This window comes from Schistocerca serialis, chromosome 7, assembly GCF_023864345.2.
Source record: "Schistocerca serialis cubense isolate TAMUIC-IGC-003099 chromosome 7, iqSchSeri2.2, whole genome shotgun sequence".
NCBI lineage: Eukaryota > Metazoa > Arthropoda > Insecta > Orthoptera > Acrididae > Schistocerca > Schistocerca serialis.
In genome coordinates, this window is record NC_064644.1 from 567,958,124 (window position 1) to 567,970,225 (window position 12,102).

Sequence of the window (12,102 nt, forward strand, 5' to 3'; positions counted from 1 at the left end):
GACGGAATCCAACAGAAGCTGTTGAAATTTAGTCCGCAGCTCGTGGTCGTGCGGTAGCGTTCTCGCTTCCCTCGCCCGGGTTCCCGGGTTCGATTCCCGGCGGGGTCAGGGATTTTCTCTGCCTCGTGATGACTGGGTGTTGTGTGCTGTCCTTAGGTTAGTTAGGTTTAAGTAGTTCTAAGTTCTAGGGGACTGATGACCATAAATATTAAGTTCCATAGTGCTCAGAGCCATTTGAACCATTTTTGTTGAAATTTGATTCACTGTATAACGGAACTCTGGAGACAATTGCAAAGTTTTATCTAGAGACTTTAAGAGAACTGCAAATTCCATTAGATAAATTAATCGCTTTTTGTGGAGACAGTACCAATACAAACTTCGGAAGGCATCATCGACGCGACCAGCAGAATGTGTTTCAGCAAGTTAAAGAGCTAGGAAAAAATATAGAAGGAATTTGAAGCCCTGCCCGTATTGTCCACAATACTACAGTATATCGAGCGCTGCTGCAGTCTTGACTGTCATGAAAATAGTTAATTATTTTTCAATATACACGTTAAGGACAGAGACGCCACCGAGCGAGGTGGCGCAGTGGTTAGACACTGGACTCGCATTCGGGAGGACGACGGTTCAATCCCGCGTCCGGCCATCCTGATTTAGGTTTTCCGTCATTTCCCTAAATCGCTCCAGGCAAATGCCGGGATGGTTCCTTTCACAGGGCACGGCCGACTTCCTTCCCCGTCCTTCCCTAATCCGATGAGACTGATGACCTCGCTGTCTGGTCTCCTTCCCCAAACAACCAACCAACCAACCGACAGAGACGCTGAAAGAGTTCTGCTTATAAGTTGATGTCAGTTATCAGACTGTTCTATCTCACTCAAAACACGATGGCTGTCGACAATGCCTGCAGTGGAGAGAATTCTTAATCTTTGGATTCCATTAAAACAATTTTTTTGTTCGATTAGTGAAATTTGCTTCACTTTTCTGCAGTCAAACTTGATTCTGTTTGAAGAAAATATAAAAAGCCTGGAGAAGAATAAAGTCTCGATAACTGAAATAAGAAACATATTAATTGACACTTAAAGATGTCTGAATGAAAGGAAAGGTGCCAATTTTATAGGCAAGCAAACCAACATGAATTTGTACAAATTAAAGAATGGAAACCCTAACCAAATAATTAATTTGATTTCAAAATTTGAGGAAGAGACAACGGCTTTCTGTACCATAGTATTTGATTACTTACAGAAGTGGGCTATTTCTTTTTAATAAATATCAAATATTTGATTAGATGACGCTACCTGAAACCCCAGATGGGGTGACGATTGTGAACACTATTATGTACCTGAATAAAAATGGTGTGAAAATTTCAGGCAATAATTGTTTTCAGGGTCATATGTCTCTGAAGAGCTTTTTAGAAGCTACGAGTGTCTCGAAAGAATGGAAGTCTAAACATTCTGTGGAAGAAAGGCGGATTTATTTTCTTAACGAAATCGAAAATCCTGAACGCAAATGCCAACTGCCAAAATTATGTGAGCATTTGTTTTCTATTCCTGCACATAACGCCCCTGTGGAAAGAGTATTTTCGCTGATGCAGGCCCTGTGGAGTGATGAAAGTAAATGACTGCTGTCAGGCACCGTGGAATCAGTCTTACAGTGCCAGTTTAACTACAAGCTGACTTGCGTGGAGTATCATAAATACAGTTACATACACAATAAAAGTAATATTGTAGAACAAAAGCAAACTGGTGCTTTTCACTTAGTTTCATAAATACGTAAAATGGGAAAAAAAATTTCTGGAAAAGATGAAATCTTCCGAAAAATATGGTGTACCAGCTACTTCTGTCGCAACAGTTTCCATGTAGTTGTGTTCTATACGAAAATCAATTACCTTACATAATTTTTTTATTTCATTCCTACAACTCGACCTTAGAGTGTCCGGACGAGGTCCCAGCTAGATATGGCAAACCAACATATCCACAATCTGAACTTTGGTAATGAGGATACTTGACATAGTGTCTTTCAGCGTCTGACTTACATCAGTTTCAGTATGAGTTGCGAGGACAGATTCAGTTCCATATGATCGGAGAATTATTTTCCTCTCTTCGTGCGTGCGTAACTAATCCGTTGAGACGAGTGGATTTCCTTCTTTGTACTCGTTATTTCGATTCACTGTGCGACATTAGAGTTGTTTTTCCTGGTAAAAGCAGTTATTTCATCAATCTGTAATCAACTTATAAAGTAGGGAGTGACTGAATCATTTTTCGGCAGCGTACTTTCTTTCACGAGTATAAACGAGAACCTCAGTGAAGTTTGCAGAGTAGGACAGAGACGCTGACGCCAGTAGCGTCTTTGGCTGCGGATCGTGAGTCGTACCTGTATGGCTCGGTCAGCGGAACACTTGCCCTTCAAAGGCTAAGTTTCCGAGGTCGCGTACCGGTGCAGTTCGCAGTTTTCATCTGCCAGGCTTCAAAACTGTTTAACATTCATCCGTGGTATTCACCGCGTATACAGCGAACTGCGATTGCAACAGGTTATTAGCAAGTCAGTATCTCAGCAGAAACGGAGGCACGCGCGATTGTGTGTGTTTGTGTCTGTGTGAATTGAAAGGTGAGCGGATTGTGCCATAACATCACATCATTGTGTTTCACTCAATCAGTGGCAAGGTCGAGTCCCCACTTTGCCGTCGTCAATTTGGTATCAGTAAATCAAACTGGCGAAACACTAGGAAGATCCCTTTTCTCGTCGTTGCTCGTAGCTATAAACTCCTTGATGTCAATAGCTGAAACCTTTAATAAGACTCTCTTCTTCCTCGTTAAGAAAATCGAATTTTAAGAGGCGAGACACGATAACACGGTTATATACTACGAACATGCAGTTTTCTGTCGTAAGGTTCATACACGACTCAGCCGTTAGCGGCGGATTCCATTCTACAGGCGTTATCTCGCTACACGCAGTCATCTCGACTGCTGCCAAGTGGGCGTTCCCTCCTCTGGCCGCGCCGCAGCGCCGTGGCGCTCACATCGCGCTTCTGTCACGTGACGTCCATGTTGACCTCGCAGGCAGTCGCCTGTTGACATTGGGCGGGTGCTGTTGACTTCGGGTGCTCAGTGGAACGTGTTGTTTACACAGACGCGACAGAAGACTGAGAAACAACCTATTATTGATCCTCTGCACGGGGAGTAAACTTTACTCATAGAGTGAGTAACAAACTCAATTCCTCGCCATTAAAATAATCATACATGTTCATATATGTAAGTGCTCATCACATACAAATACGCAGATGCAGTGGGGAAGCATGCGTTAACAAGAGTATTTCACGAGAATATGATGGAAGTTCATGTTTCGCCTTGCACAATAAACTAAATTTCCGGAACTGAAGGTAATAAATGCTACGACACGTGCCAAAGTTTGAGATCGGAAGATTCCCGAAGGTTATTCATTTAAATATCGCTGAATGCAGAAATCCGCTTACTAATTTTGGCTACTTGTGCTGCATCGAACAATACACATTAGAAGCTATAATGGTGATTCTTCAAATATGTTTAAGCAGGATGGAAGAGTATATAGCTACTAAAACATCGCACGGATTGTGCAATGACACCGCATACCCTCTCAAATTATTGGCGTATTCAGCTAGCCGGTTTGCTCTCTGCGCGTCATGCAAACGAGAGAACAGCACACCAAGCTTTCTCCTACAGCAACTATTTATTCAGTCTGCCGATTTCGGAAAGTTTTATCCATAGAATGATTGAGTGACGTAAAGCATTTTATGTGCGGTACTGTAGTTAGTTCGATGGTAGCGTGCGGGGCAGCACGAAATTCGCACACTCGGACATCACACAGTGGGTCCTTAAATTCTAACTGTACAAAAATGTCTCCAACAAAATTTCCTCCAGAGCAATTTTTTGCGGCGGAAAATGGACGTCAAAGAAAGGAAATTTGTCAACACTTCAATTGCTAGAATGCATTCCGCATTCACTGATTTGGCTGAGAGTGTAGCATTGTTTGGTAGATAAATGACGTCTTTCTGCATAAGGACAGGTCTTCTGGTGTTTTAGCAATTTTTTGTTATTAAAGGAAAAACGCACTACTCCGTAAATTTCTGTGCATTACATCTACAGCCATACTTCAAAAGTCACCTGACAGTGTGTGACGGAGGGTACTGTGAGTACCTCTATCGGTTCTCCCTTCTATTCCAGTCTCGTATTGTTCGTGGAAACAAAGATTGTCGGTATGCCTCTGTGTGGGCTTTAATCTCTCTGATTTGATCCTCATGGTCTCTTCGTGAGATCTACGTATGAGGGAGCAATATACTGCTTGACTCCTCGGTGAGTAGCCGGCCAAGGTGGCCGAGCGCTTCTAGGCGCTACAGTCTGGAACCGCGCGACCACTACGGTCGCAGGTTCGAATCCTACCTCGGGCATCGATTTGTGTGATGTCATTAGGTTATTTAGGTTTAAGGAGTTCTAAGTTCTAGGGGACTGATGACCTCAGAAGTTAAGTCCCATAGTGTTCAGAGCCATATGAACCATTTTGAACTCCTCGGTGAAGGTATGTTCTCGAAACTTCAACAAAAGCCCGTACCGAGCTACTGAGCGTCTCTCTTGCAGAGTCTTCCACTGGAGTTTATCTATCATCTCCGTAACGCTTTCGCGATTACTAAATGATCCTGTAACGAAGCGCGCTGCTCTCCGTTGGATCTTCTCTATCTCTTCTATCAACCCTATCTGGTACGGATCCCACACCGGTGAGCAGTATTCAAGCAGTGGGCGAACAAGTGTTCTGTATCCTACTTCCTTTGTTTTCGGATTGCATTTCCTTAGGATTCTTCCAGTGAATCTCAGTCTGGCATCTGCTTTACCGACCATTGATTTTATGTCATTCCATTTTAGATTACTGCTAATGCCTACTCCAGATAATTTATCGAATTAACTGCTTCCAGTTGCTGACCTGCTATATTGTAGCTAAATGATAAAGGATCTTTCTGTGTATTCGCAGCACATTAGACTTGTCAACATTGAGATTCAATTGCCATTCCCTGGACCATGCGTCAATTTGTTGCAGGTCCTCCTGCATTTCAGTACAATTTTCCATTGTTACAACCTCTCGATATACTACAGCATCATCTGCAAAAAGCTTCAGTGAACTTCCGATGTTATCTGTAAGGTCATTTATATATATTGTGAATAGCAACGGTCCTGCGACACTCCCCTGCAGCACACCTGAAATCACTCTTTCTTCGGAAGACTTCTCTCCATTGAGAATGACATACTGCGTTCTGTTATCTGAAATCTTCAATCCAATCACACACTTGGTCTGATAGTCCATATGCTCTTACTTTGTTCATTAAACGACTGTGGGGAACTGTATCAAACGTCTCGCGGAAGTCAAGAAACACGGCATCTACCTGGGAACCCGTGTCTATGGCCCTCTGAGTCTCGTGGACGAATAGCGGGAGCTGGGTTTCACACGATCGTCTTTTTCGAAACCCATGCTGATTTCTACAGAGTAGATTTCTAGTCTCCAGAAAAGTCATTATACGCGAACATAATACGTGTTCCATAATTCTACAACTAATCGACATTATAGATATAGTTCTATAGTTCTGCACATCTGTTCGACGTCCCTTCGTGAAAACGGGGAGAGTATCGTTAATAAGCTGTTCTGTAATGCACTGCTTCGTATCTCCGAGAGTCCCCAAGACACTATTTAATCTCAAATGTGGTGCAATTTCTTAAGTATTGTCGATTTTTATGGCACTATTTAGATACCCTACTGTAATAATTATGTTGGAAACCGGTATAAGCGTTAGTTTCCACACTCATCTGATATCGTATTCAGAAGTGTCCCTTACTGGCCGTTTGGTGCGCTGCTACTGCTGGAGTAACAAAAACGAGCTGGAGTGTCACGACTGTTATGTTAGGATGTGGTGTAATATAGAATTGCTGTTCCTTATCTCTGCCTCGGTTCCATATAACGCTAGTCTACTATTTTCCATAATCTCAAATCTTGTGACTAGTTTTCAAATTTGTGTTTCCATAAGGATTTCGTAAACATATTAGCTAACTGATTTTCTGAAGCAATATATTTGACATATACTTTTCTTCTCAAACATAAATTTCTAACAAACTCGTGCTTAACATTTATGTCTTTTAATCTTTTGTATTCCCACTTACAAAGACAGGTGATACAAGACTGATTGTTTTAATAAATTATAAGTTTCTTATCTTTCAAAATTTTTAAGTCTTGGAATAGCTCCTCAAACGGCAAATATTCTACAACACAAGTTGCAAGCGATTCAAATTCTGCTTCTTTGGAAGACAAGGCTACAGCACTCTATTCTTTAGTTACCCATCTTACAGCATTACCAAAGAGCTTGATAACATAACCTGATACTAATTTTCTATCTGCAGTGTTGGCCCAATCAGCATCAGTATAAGCTGCTACAGTTTGATTGTTCTGTTCATTTTGATAATGCATCCCACAGTCTACTGTGTCTTTTATGTAATGCACTATTTTCTGTAAACCTTTTCATTGTGATTCCTTTGGATCACTTTGATAATGACTGAAATAATTAACAGTATAACTTAAATCAGATTGTGTTGTTTGAGTTACATACAGCCAACATTCTATTAATTTTCTGTATGGCACTTTTTAATGAAATCCACTATCACCCTCCACTTTTCTTTAATTCTATTCTATTGGCTTTTCGAAATAAGTTTTCTTTCTCAAAATTATTCCATTCTCCCTCTTATCTATCTCCATTATCAAGAACTGTTTCATATCACTGAAATATTTCTTTTTAAATTTACTTATTAAACTTAATTTGAATTCTTCAATTACAACTCATCATTACCAAAAGTTAAAAAGTCGTCTGGATATAACAAAATATAAACCACAATGTTTAAGTTCCTGTCAGCATTGCTTTGAACAAAGCCTGAATGTTCAAAAAACTTGTCAGTCATTAAATTCTAAGCTCTTGACGCCTACTTTTTATCATAAACTGCTTTGTTTAGCTTACTTACAGTAACTGGTTCTATATTAAATTCTGCTGGTATCTTTACATAAATTTCTTCATTCGCATGAAGGGAGGCACTTTGTACATCTGTCTAATGTGCAGTCAATTTTTCATGATACGTAACAGCAAGTAATGTTCAGAGTTTTCAACCTTGCTAGAGGAGCATATATTTCACTATACTGATAGCCTTTTCTTTGAGAACAACCTCGTGCAACTAGTCTACCTTTATAACTATTAATGTTGTCTGCATCATCATGTTTCACTTAAAAGACCCACATAGTTTCAAAGCCTTTCTGTTTTCAGGTATTTCACATACTGTCCAGGTGTTGTTTTCGTTTATTACTTGCATCTCTTCTGCTACAGCGTAAAGCCATTCTTGTTTTCTGATCTGCTGTAACTGTCACTGAAAGTCTCTGGAATATCCTTGACATATATATTTGCTTTTAATGCTAATGCAGCATAGTCTTCCACCAACACTAGACCTTTCCTTTCTTGGACACTCTTTTGGATTTCAGGAGGTTTACGATCTTCAGCTTCATTTTTACTTGGTATGGAGTGATTTTTGTAATCACTGACATTTTCTTTAGCGAAGACAACTTCATCGTTTTTGTCTTCTTTGCAAGAAAACCAATCTTCATTATTATATCAAACCAATTTTCATCACACTTGATGTCTCTTCCAAGAATGATTTGTCTCTCTTCTGAGGACGATAACAGATATCCATTAACACCATAACCGATACCCATTAACACAGTATCTAACTATGAAGCACTTCTTTATTTTTGTAATCAAACTTTCCAGCAATCACTTCTGCAGGAGGAAGTAAATATGCGGCACAACGCAACCCCTCTATTTTTGCAACTCTGGCATTCCACCATATCACAGAGTAGCATGAACTGTCATTTTTAATGTACATGTTGGTGATTTATCAGGTAAAGAACAGTCTTTACTGCTTCTGTCAAAAAAAAAAAATTTCAAGTTTATTGTTCAACATGTCACGAGCCTTGTTAATAATGTTCCTATTCATACGTTCACTCACTCCATTTTGCAGTGGGGTGTATATTGTCAATTCATCCTGGATTCCTTTCTTCTCAAAGAAGTATTTCAACTCATGTGGCAGATATTAACCTCCATTATCACATCGGAATCTACTAATCCTGTTATTGAAATGAGTAGTTGCCGCTGCTTCATACTGTGTAATGTATTCTAGTACTTTGAATTTATTTTGCATCACATATACGGGGTGGTCCATTGATAGTGACCAGGCCAAATATCTCACGAAATAACCGTCAAACGAAAAAATTACAAAGAACGGAACTCGTCTAGCTTGAAGGGGGAAACCAGATGGCGCTATTGTTGGCCCGCTGGATGGTGCTGCCATAGGTCAAACGCATATCAACTGTGTTCTTTTAAATAGAAACCCCCATTTTTTTATTACATATTCGTGTAGGACGTAAAGAAATATGAATGTTTTAGTTGGACCACTTTTTTCGCTTTGTGATAGATGGCGCTGTAATAGTCACACTCATATGGCTCACAATTTTAGAGTAACAGTTGGCAACAGGTAGGTTTTTTAAATTAAAATACAGAACGTAGGTACGTTTGAACATTTTATTTCGGTTGTTCCAATGTGATACATCTACCTTTGTGAACTCATCATTTCTGACAACGCATGCTATTACAGCGGTATTATCTGTAAATACCACATTAATGCAATAAATGCTTAAAATTATATCAGACAACCTCAATGCATATGGCAATACGTGTAATGACATTCCTCTCAATTACGAGTAGTTCACCTTCCGTGTGGCTGTGTGGTTCTAGGCGCTTCAGTCTGGAACCGCGTGACCGCTGCGGTCGCAGGTTCGAATCCTGTCTCGGGCATGGATGTATGTGATGTCCTTAGGTTAGTTAGGTTTAAGTAGTTCTAAGTTCTAGGGGACTGATGTTAAGTCCCATAGTACTCAGAGCCATTTGAACCATTTTTGAAATATGCTATTCAATACCGCTTCAACCGCACACAAGCTATGTGCCAGACATCCATCATGTTGGAAGTACATCGCCATTCTGTCATGCAGTGAAACATCTTGTAGTAACATCAGTAGACCATTACGTAGGAAATCGGCATACATTGCAGCATTTAGATTGCCATCGATATGATTGGGGCCAATTATCCTTCCTCTCATAATGCCACACCATACATTAACCCGCAAAGGTCGCTGATGTTCCACTTGTCGCAGCCATCGTGGATTTTCCGTTGCCCAATAGTGCATATTATGCCGGTTAACATTACCGCTGTTGGTGAATGACGCTTCGTCGCTAAATAGAACGCGTGCAAGAAACCTGTCATCGTCCTGTAATTTCTCTTGTGCCTAGTAGCAGAACTGTACACGACGTTCAAAGTCGTCGCCATGCAATTCCTGGTGCATAGAAATATGGTACAGGTGCAATCGATGTTGATGAAGCATTCTCAACACCGACGTTTTTTCGCGCAATTTGTCTGCTACTTATGTGCGGATTAGCCGCGACAGCAGCTAAAACAGCTACTTGGGCATCATCATTTGTTGCAGGTCGTGGCTGACGTTTCACATGTGGCTGAACACTTCCTGTTTCCTTAAATAACGTTACTATCTGGCGAACATCCTGACACTTGGATGATGTCGTCCAGGATACCGAGCAGCATACGTAGCACACACCCGTTGGGCATTGTGATCACAACAGCCATACATCAACACGATATCGACCTTTTTCGCAATTGGTAAACGGTCCATTTTAACATGGGTTATGTTTCACAAAGCAAATACCGTCCGCACTGGCGGAATGTTACGTGATACCACGTACTTATACGTTTGTAACAATTACAGCGCCATCTATCACAAAGCGAAAAAAGTGGTCCAACTAAAACATTCATATTTCTTTACGTACTACACGAATATGTAATAAAAAATGTGGGTTCCTATTTTAAAAAATGCAGTTGATATCCGTTTGACCTATGGCAGCACCATCTGGTTTCCCGCTTCAAGCTAGACGAGTTTCGTTCTTTGTAGTTTTTTTCGTTTGATGCTTATTTCGTGAGATATTTGGCCTGGTCACTATCAATGGATCACCCTTTATAGCTGTAAAATGGGTATAATCATCTATAAATGTAATGATGTACCTGTTTCTATAGTACGACGCGAGAGTATGAGGATCCATGTCCTGTGTACTAGTTCCTGTTGAGGTTTTGCTCTTGTCCTCTTCTGATACCGAATGAGGTTGCCCTGTGGTCAGCACACTGGGGCCCTATTCTGCATCTTTCCGCCATTTTGCCGATCGGTTCGGTTTGCGAGCGCACCGAATGGTCTTGTTTTCGAAACAGAGCCCCAACATTATTCAGTAAGCATTTCGAAAACGATGCCACACCGTCCTAGCTCCCAAAACGCTGTTGTCAGTTCTCCTCGCGCCAACCAATGAACAGCAATCTGCCTCAGATCCGCGCATGCGCACTGCAGTGCCACATCGTCATGAACTCGAAGCAGATAGCAGCTGACACAGGCAAACCATTCTTCACAGAACCGAAAAGTGAGGTTAGAGTACTTAATACTGTTGAAATTTCGCTGACCACGGGCTCCCATGAATTCATGATAACAATAGAATATTGACTGTGTTCTGGAGACTGTCGTAAATGTCACATTAAGTCATTTTTTCCTCATTCACATCGACGTCTTGTCTTGGATTTTACGGTTTCGGAATATGAGTTTGGAATGGAGTGTAGTACCACATTGTACAAATACATCTATAGAAACATTCATAATTTTTTTCTGTTTTCCGTCGTTCCTTAGTTGCTTCAAAATTCGTGGAAGTATGTTCCATCTATGCAACTAACTGAACGCAGTATAAAGATGCTTCACAAATAAAAGAAGTGAAACATGTATGGCAGTAAACAAACTGCCTTCAATAGGTTGCATAGACGAAACACATCTCCACGAACCCAAAAAATTGTTTAAGAGACTGTTAAAGAATAAGAAGATGCATAGAATGTGGTTGTAACTTGCTCCTAGAGATCGAAATGATGAAGTAGCCTACTTCCCTATATGACATGTCAACGATTTGGTTCATAAAAACAAAATTTTAAAAAAGAGTGGAGCTATAGAAGTTCATTGTAGTTTATAACATGCATCTGATGAATCAAAATGTTTCGTATATAGCGGTACAATCTGAAAATATTGTGGCGGGAATCCTTCATCTCTGTCTACTGTTGTTAAGGATTCAAGCAGATAAATACCTGTGAGGAGCTAGAGTATAAAGACGATTGCTGCTAGTTTCATTCTCAGGAATTTACGTTGTGCTCTTAGATTCCCATCTGACCACACTCTCGGAAATCGCAACATATTCAGAAAAAAATGGTGAATTATTTGTGACAAGAAGTAGTATAAATGTCACAGTCAGTTGTTTCACGCACAGTAATTTCATCTTTCATTTCTTAAACATATGGAAGTCACGAAATCGGAGATACTCGTTACTGTGAAAGCACGATCTTACGTGTAAATTACAACGAATATTTCAGTAAAATGCTTAACTTTGACGATTAACGAAGTCTCAGAATGTGTTGGAAACACGAAGAGGAAAAAAAATATTATCGCATCCAGCAGTATCCTTTTTTTTCATTTTGTTCGGTATTGTCGTTGCGTTTGTTCTGGGAGGACGTCACAAGACATCCGTTCAAGTTGATCGTTGATTCCTTTACTCAGTTTTTTATTACAGAGGGTGAACAGCCCTGTGACCGAACATGCTGAGCTACCGTGCCGGCATATCCGAACGTACGCCCTTTTCCAAGGCAGTTTGTCGCCTTATCAACTTCGCTACTACAACTTGTATGGTTTTAGTGCGTTATTTTATGTAATTCCCATCGAGAGAGACGCAGGCTGACTTCGTTGCCGAATGATATGGGTGTAAGCCATAAGGGCATGAAATTTTGGAAGGTTTCCTCTATCAGACTTCACAAAATTCCTTTTCACTGGTACTTAAAAGTCTTAAACGCGTTTAGATAGTCAATAAGTAAACCATTTGTGGAAAAGAGTATGCGAAGTCACTAGAATTTCACCTAA

At 40.4% G+C, this 12,102-nt stretch overlaps 1 protein-coding gene across 1 annotated transcript in view; it reads left to right on the forward strand.

The window, feature by feature from the left end:
* The first annotated feature begins 3,063 nt into the window (after positions 1 to 3,063).
* The window catches only part of LOC126412434 (UDP-glucosyltransferase 2-like), a 217,492-nt gene continuing 208,453 nt past the window's right edge, over positions 3,064 to 12,102 (forward strand). Inside the window, exon 1 of the mRNA XM_050082029.1 lies at positions 3,064 to 3,194. The gene's annotated coding sequence lies outside the window, so the exon portion shown is untranslated. The remainder of the gene's footprint in view (positions 3,195 to 12,102) is intronic.